This window comes from Meleagris gallopavo, chromosome 1, assembly GCF_000146605.3.
Source record: "Meleagris gallopavo isolate NT-WF06-2002-E0010 breed Aviagen turkey brand Nicholas breeding stock chromosome 1, Turkey_5.1, whole genome shotgun sequence".
NCBI classification, from domain to species: domain Eukaryota; kingdom Metazoa; phylum Chordata; class Aves; order Galliformes; family Phasianidae; genus Meleagris; species Meleagris gallopavo.
The window spans coordinates 163,429,795-163,438,242 of record NC_015011.2 but is presented as its reverse complement, the minus strand read 5'-3'; the positions used below and the strand labels follow the sequence as shown (position 1 = coordinate 163,438,242).

General features: G+C 43.6%; 1 long non-coding RNA gene across 1 annotated transcript; it reads right to left on the bottom strand.

Moving 5' to 3' along the window:
• Positions 1-206: 206 nt before the first annotated feature.
• Positions 207-6,587, bottom strand: LOC109365404. Its single transcript, XR_002110977.1, has 3 exons — positions 6,219-6,587; positions 567-714; positions 207-331 (listed from the first exon to the last, which is right to left on the bottom strand). It is a non-coding gene; the product is annotated as an uncharacterized LOC109365404 (long non-coding RNA).
• Between the last annotated feature and the right edge of the window lie 1,861 nt (positions 6,588-8,448).

The following is an 8,448-nucleotide window of genomic DNA, read 5'->3' as shown; positions in this document are numbered from 1 at the left end:
CAACTTTTATTAAAAGCACCACTATTTAAATATTGTGAGGCTGATTTTAATTTCATCCATAAGCTGCAGTGCCATATTTATTGACCTCGAGTTGTTTCATACTGCATTTTTCTTCTACCTCTTAATGCTAAGAAGCATATATTTATGAGCCCCTAGATTACTTGCTAATGCAACATTTTCATTGTATTTCAAGTGGGAAGCAAATCTATTTGTTATAGGATTTTATTATTCATAGGGATTTTTCCATCAATGTTGCTTTGGAGGTACCTTTTGTCTGATATGATATTAACATTTACGATGGGGCTGGCTGCTTTGCTGACATTCACCGAACCTGGAAAATAAAGTGGGAAAGAGTAAGAGAAGACAATAGAAACAGTAAAGCCTTACACATAGGTGATAGCTACTTGTCTTTCAGCAGCATCATTACATCCTAAAAAAAGTCTCTGTTTAAGATTTCACTCTTGTTTTGATGATTTTGTGGCTCAGTGGACTCTAATAATAATTATTATGATGATAATAATAATAATAATAATAATTTTTTCTCAAATAGCAAAAATAATGCTGACCTTCTCAGAAATGCAGTGGTCTCATATATTTATAGTTCCAGAAGTTGAATTGTCAGAAAATATATTGTAGGATAGTGTGCAGTGATCCAAATAGTGCATGCAGAAGGGACGTGAGTCAAGCTCATATTTTCTCTATGCATTTTATAATCTAGAAAGATATAAATCAGCATTTTGTTACTGTAAATGGTAGCTGTGAAGTGAGCTTCTTGATCAGATACTTGATGAATTCTTAAAAATGAAGACATCGAATGAGTGTGATAGTGTTAACAAATTGATTGATTCTCAAGAAATATTCTGTCTATGTCAGGCATATATATTCCCATTACGGAAGACTTCCTACAGAGTGAATAAATAATATTAGTCTGAACTTGTAGAATCAAGTTAAAAACATTTCATTTCACAATGTACCAAAAAGATAAAATTACACCCATGCTTCCCCTCCTTCATCAGCTGATTCATCTCAGTCTTCAAGAACGAAGCAGGAGCACATCTGTATGCAACACAATAAAATGCAGAAATTGAGACTATTGGTAGAAGATGATTTTGGGGTAATTACTGTTTGCATTTATCCCACTCCGTGGAGATGAATGAGTTGTTACTAACCAAATGTTTGACAAGATTATGTGTAGGACTGCATTCCTTGCACAGCTCATGAGATGAGTTTTGGATGACACAAAGGGTTACTGGGCCGAGAAAGGCATTTTAACAGGAAGCCTGCTGCAGTGTGCCACAGTTCTCAAACAAAAGAGACAACTTCCTCTGCAGCAAGGGAAGAAATTCATTCAGGAATTCTGAAATTTTTCAGAGCGGGCAACTAGGGCTTCATTCACACAGTGAAGATGAGGAGTGCACCAGGAGGTGAGTTACACAGCAGTAGGGCAGGGGAGAACTCAGTTGCTCAGCAAAGCCTCGGGATGAAGGCGAAAAGATATTGAAATGTTTGGTACATTCCTTGCAAACATCTGGGTGTGAGAGAGCACAGCGCCGAAATGCCACGTGAGCAGGGGGGCCCTGCCAGCCCCAATGGCGGGAGATGCGCGGCTCCCACGGCTCCTCGCGAAGGCCCAGAACAGGCAGGTCAGGTAGCGGGGCACAGCGCAGGCATCAGAAGGGATTATCGGGGTCATATGCTATTTCTTTCTCCACTTTTAACTCTGTTGAGCTCTTGTTAACGAGCAAAAGCAGCTCATTCCCAGCTTCCAGAGCACTTCTTGCGTGAGGCTGTGGAACAGTTTCTTTCACAGAGGTCACAACTGAATCGCAGGGAGGTTAAGTGCCTTTCCCAGGACTTGAGGGCGACAGCAATCAGGGCTATGGGGAGCGATGACGGAGATAGGTCACGGAGCAGAACAATTGCAAGTCAGGAAAGGAATCTGGGCCATGCGATGCTCAGACCCCCGCACGGCCGCGCAGCCGGACATACGCTCACCATGGTGGGAATCTGAAAGAAGACATTGTTTCCTCAAACGTCTTGGGCCTGAGCGTTTATTAATGCTGAGCCGTCTTCAGATTTTTATTTTTTTTTCCCCAAAGCAAAGTGAAGTGCGCTGCTTTACTGGATACCAGGGAAAGGCTTGGAAGGAGCTCATAAAAAGCAGTGAAGACTGTGAGCATTCATCTGACAACACAATCCAAGCTCCTCTTTAAAAAAGGAGATTAAAGGTAGCTACGCCAACTTCCTTAAACCATGCTTATTATATATAGCATTCTCAGTTCTGCTTTTAAAAGTAGATTAGGATGATGGGAAGTGATTAAAAAATAATTTGAAATGAGCAAAAGTGCTCTGAATAGGAACGCAGCTTTGGGAACACCTGCACCAGGATGAGGAAATTCTCCCCAAGAAGTTGTAGGTGTTGCAAAGCCCTTGCAAGCTAAAGATGCTAGGGAAGGCAGCCAGACATCCAGACATGTGGATGCAGGAAGGGCCTTGTGCAGTGAGAAGTACAACCATGAGCAGAGGGAGCCCAAAGGATAGCCCAAGAAAGAGAAGGCTGAGGTTCTAGCAGAGAGAAATGAGAAGAATCTTGGTGTAAAATCTCTTCTTCCTTTTATATTAAATTAAATATATTAAATATAATATAATAAATGCACAAGAGAGACAGAGAGAGCATTTGAGTTGCCTTTTAGTATGGCTTCCCCTTTTTTTCTCACCATGTCCCAAAGATACTCGTGCACAATAAGCAGAGGTAGGGCTGGGAAATGTGGTGCCTTACCCTTTGCATGCAGCTCAGCCACACAGAAGGACACAAAACTGTTCCTTTTGGCTGGGATTCATGGACATTTTCTGACTTCTACAATTGTCGTAAAGGTTCATCATTGGCCTTATTTCACCAAAAGATCTGAGTGTGCTAGATTATCCCCAGGGATTGTATAAAAGCTCCTCTGTAGATCTTACACACACTGTCTGGGTTTCAAGGGTAGGAGGGCAACATGTATAACATAGAGAAGGTCCAGGGCAAGCTGGCTGCAGCCTGGCTCCAGAAAGGAGGAGCTTCACCCAGCTCCATGGCCCTAGCACCATGCTCAAGGGAGAAACTTTGAGAGATGAGGGCTCCAGCATGTGCCACCACCAGACCCCATCACTTCAGGTGTCACATAACCACAGGTCAGAATCACTTGGCGTGTTTTCTTCAGCTGCATCCTTTGCTTCCCATCACTCCCAGCTCTCCTCCTGAGCTCCAACTTTCTAGGATTCTCATCCCCTGGATGGAACATCTGTGTTTCAGCTGCTTTTTCCCCAGATGTATCATGTTTCCTTTTCTGAGTGAATGTCACTTGTTATTTTTCAGCCGGTATGTGCAGACTCTTTCCATCCCCACTGGTGTTTGCAGCAGCATTGTCTGTGCATCTCAGTAAAGCAGAGCAGGGCTACCAAAGGCAAGCCTGTGGGACTTGGGGTACACAAGCCTCCACTGAGCTGTAGAAATGGGAAGACCCTGCCCATTACCTCAGCGGTGGGCTCGGGCTCTGATGGCACTAAGGGTGTCTGAGCTGAGGTTGTGCCTGATTTGTGAGGATAAGGTTTTAATCTGAAAAGAAAACAACAGCAGCGATGACCCCCAGCTCCAACTGTTTGTAGAAATGCATAGGGGCAAAGACAAAAAGTGCTGCAGATGGAAGAGGAGCAGCCAGCCCTCGTAAAAGCACAACTGGCATTTCAGACGCTGCTTTTGCTTTTAAATTTATGGGTTTTGGAAATGAAATGCTACTCAGTGTTATAAAATATTACTTTTGCGGAGCGGGTCAGTTTGGTGCTGCGCAGATGGGTGGGTGGGAGGCAGGCACTGCCCAAAGGAGTTACAGACTCAGCCTGGCATTGCTGTGAGCATAGAGAGGTGACCTCTGGGACAGCCAGCAGCCCGGGGCTCTGCCCAGGACCAGTGGGATCTCTCCAACATGTGCTGGGCTCTGGGAGGACACTCGGAGCCTGGCTGGAGCTGATTGTTAAGGGCAGCTTTAGACTGGGACAGCCTGGCATTCCCTCTGCATGGGGATCCTCTCTTTTCCTTTGGAGAGGACTGTTTTCCTCATCCCCATTTCAGTGTGCATCTACATGTCATATCTATCCCTTAGCCATCAGATACAGTAGACAGTTTTTAAAACAGCACTGGCGTATCTCTTTAAAAGACATTTCTTCTTCCCTTTTCTTCTCACCTTTCACATCTTTCTTTGCTGGCTTCAGGGTGAATGGTCAAGGGCAAACTCAATTTCACAGGCTGGGTATTATGTATGGTAGGCTGGAGAGCAACAGCTTTCTAAAGCAAATATAAATATGGAAGATCTCGTGGGAAAAGAACGCAGAGCACACATATAGCAAAAAGGAAGGCTGAGATGAATGAAAAATGAAATACTGGAGGTGATTTCCTTACTGCTGGTGAGTGCTTGTTTAGCGTTAGACAAAAGGTATTATTCTAAAATACATTAGCTAGCGTGTTCTAACCGGTACCTTTTAACATTCATATTAAAGAACATTTTCAACTGCAACGTATTATCATATATTTAAGAGTACAGCTCAGACTGAAGCAAAGGCTAATGAGGAGGCACCTTTTCTCCAGCTGGCTGATCTGTGCTGGAATAGTTCCCTTGCCTGGATGAAGGGCGTAGGTCTGTGGCTGTGAGCAGCTGGAGGAGCTGCCCTTCCTCAGCTGACCTGCAGCACTGGTTAGGCGCCTGCTCTGAGCTCATCCTGACATCGAACTCACCTGATTTTTCCAAGGGGACCCTCATGGAAAGCCTTAGCCACAGATTCTGTTGAGATGAGTGGGACAGGCAGTCATTGTGATCCTGTTAGGCACTTTCAGCAGAGGATCTACCTAATTTGTGTGCCAGGGGTACATCTCTTGATGCCGTAAGGTCTGGGATCTGGATCACTCATCAGTGCTTTGATCCTTTAAGAATCACAGCTCATATGTGAGGCTCTCCTGATAGCAGTCTGAATAAAGCCCTTTTCTCTATCTAATCTGACTGGACTGATGTAATGCACGATATGAGCCAGCATCTTCACAAGATAGGAATCTAGGAGCTACTTATGTGGTTAAGCCTTATACCAGACACTGCTTGGTAATGCCGACTGGATGGGGGAATTAACTAGAGGAACAGTCAATGTTCTTTGATTAAGGGATTGCATCAATTGTCATAAGATAAGTTTGCAATAAAATCTACTAGTGGTTCCTGCTAGTAGGTCAGTATCACTTGTGGCTAAGAACACTATCTTGCCATCTGTTCTTGGCAGCAATTGTACAATCCTTTCTTTCAAGTTGCAGATATTATTACACTTACTCAGCCTTTGTCAGCTCAGGGCTTGACCATTATAATGCTCTCTGCAGGATGCTGCTTGCTGTGGCCATCTGGAAAATGAAGCCAGATATACAGTATACAGCCGCTTGCTTATTCAGTAGCATTTCATACTGCAAATATCTTACACATCTGCCTTATCGACTGTCCAAGCTATTGGTAGGAGGAATCTATACAATGCTGTGCATACACATAAAAAGCTGTTGAAAGAGCCCTGAGTTGCAAAGAAGGGTACATCTAGGAAATATCAGTGTGAAAGCTGGCTGTGAAATCTTTCCAGTAATTGTGTGATCATTTACAAAGGAGTATTCACACCTCCTGTTGAGGTACACGGGTACTACCGACCTGACCTCTAAACTGACCCTGAGTCAGCTTGCTGTGACATCTCCAGCCACTGTCAATACTCGCCACCAAGCCCCTCCTTCTTTGCTTGCACAGAAGGGATGGTGCCCACTAATTGAGCTCAGTGTGTTGCTTTTCACCATGCTCAATGCATAGCCTGATGCCCCAATGACCTTAACAGAATAAGTCTCCGAGGACCAGAGGCTTCTCAGGGAGAGGAAGGGAGAGACATTTCAGAGGAACAGAGGTTGTGACTGGGGCAAAGTTTTGCAGGCCAGGGTTGTGCAGAAACCACACCAAGAGCTGGGAGGAGAGGACAGGGCAAGGGTAATGAGCTCACAGACTGAAAAACAGGAAAGGCTGGAAAGGTTGAGAGGCTGGGAAAGGAAATCAGGAATGAGAAAAGAAACAGAACAGGGACCAGAAGAATCTGGAGCGTGTTCTCCACCAGGCTCTGGGAAAGACAAAGCCCATCCTGGCACTCCTCCATTGGTAAGAAACAGCCATGAAACTCACCCATTGGCTGTGTTGTCACCTTCATCTTCTCACTGGTCCAAGGATTGGATGGCAACCTTCTGCTGCTATCTGTTTCTCCCTCAGATCAAATATGTGAGCTACTTCAAGTCTCGGAGAATCAATCTACCACAGGCCACATCTAATCTGCTGGCTTTTCAAGGCAGATCTTACCAGTAGACACAAAGTGGAAGCTAAAATTCAATCCACAGTGGAAAATCTTTGGCTCTATGGCCATACTAAATGTATTTTCCTAATTAATGCTCCTGTAAGTTGTAACAGCAATGAACACGAGGCTTTCCTGCATGCAGTTACAACTGCATAAGGAAATCACAGTGTCTATTTGCACAGCCACTTAGCTGCATAACTGGTCTTTTGTACACAAAATCTCTGATTCAGCAAGTTCTTTAATCATGTGTCCTACTTTAGGCATGTCTCTGAAAATCAGGCACGTACCTTGGTAAAATAAATTTTTAGAACAATTTGCAAGTTTTTCTGTCATTTTAGCCCTCGTGTTGGATTTCTCTACAATTTTGTGCCTGGAGCAAAGCATCAAGCAAATGTAAATGGTCACATAAATTAATAAGTTTGTCAAACAATTATCTTTCTGATGGCTTAAATTAACACTATAATCACTTTCCATTTTTTCTGCATTATTATCCTTCGAGAAGGGACTACTGCTGTAAAAAAAAACAAACTGCTGCTAAGACTACTTGCTGTTTCTAACCTACTGGATGTTAATGGTTAAATCAAACACCTGCAAAAGCCACATTTTATGAGAGCTGTCTATTTCTGTGTCTTCTCTCAAGGTTTATGGATGGTTTATCATACAAGCTTCCACTTTTCAAGCATGCAGGCTAGCATGTTATTATTCTAGTATTTCCCTACAGATTTTCAGCCACTAATGATAATATTTTTTTCAGTTATCTAATGCATCCCGTTGCCCTACTCCTTATTATGTGCTCATATTATGTACTCCTTATTATGTACCCATGTCTTCCTTGCTGGCTTCCCCAGAGATAACCAATTGTACCTGAGTAACAGAGAGAATGTTCTCATGTCAGGAAGCTTTGAAGGCAAGCAGTGTGTGCGTCTTCAGGTGACTCTCACAGGATGTATAAGGCAAGTGTGATGGAAAGAAGAGATGACCTCTCTTTTTGTCTTCAGAAACTTTACAGATCTACCCATGAAAAGCCAATTTGGGGAAATTGAATAACCTTTGCATTCTCTAGACTGCTGCCTGAATAAGCAGACAAGGAGGAAACCACTGTCAATAAATGCAAAGCTAAAAATAGGCAGACCAAAAGCCTCAGCAGAGCTCTGGAAAAAATCTGAAGGTGGAAGTAAGAGTTATTTATAAGGTTGGGAACTGAGAGGGGAGAAAGAGGTCAGTAGAAGATTTTATTTACATAGTTTGGGTTCCAGAAATTACTTTCTAGTACATGCAGCATCATTAGGAAGTGTTTTTGCTCATGTCCTGAGTCCTGGCTACTTTTTTATGCCTACACAACGAGCTGTGCCATGCCAGGAAGCAGGACTCAGGAGCTGTGACTCCACTTCGCAGAACAGAGGAGATTATTATTTGTCTATGCATGTTGTGCAAAAGCACATTCTGTTAAGCTGTGTCCATGGGCACGCTCCTAGATGGTAGATGTTAAGTAGGTAGGTAAGTAAGTAGGTAATAGATAGATAGATAGATAGATAGATAGATAGATAGATAGATAGATGCATGCCCATGGGTGAAGTCATTTTCTCTAATCTAAACAGCCAAGAATCGAGTGTTCTAAGTTACCTAGCCATGTTATGTTCAGACATGTCAACTTTGCATGTGAACTGCCCCTCTACTCAGCTCCTGTGAGACCCCACCTGTGCCCAGTTCTGGAGCCTTCAATGCAAGGACCAGAGCAGGGCCATGAAGATGATCAGAGGGCTGGAGCACCTCTACTATGAGGACAGGCTTAGTGAGCTGTGGCTTGTCAGACTGGAGAAAAGAAGGTTCTGAGGAGACCTTATAGCAGCCTTCCAGTACTGAAGGATGCCTAGAGGAAAGCTGAGGAGGAACTTTTTATAAGAGCATGTAGCGACAGGATACGAGGGGAAGTGGTTTTAAGCTGGAAGAGGGTAGATTTAGGTTAGATATTAGGAAGAAATTCTTTACTGTGAGAGTGGTGAGAAGTTGGAACAGGTTAGCCAGAGAGGCTGTGGATGCCCCCTCCCTGGAAGCATTCAAGGC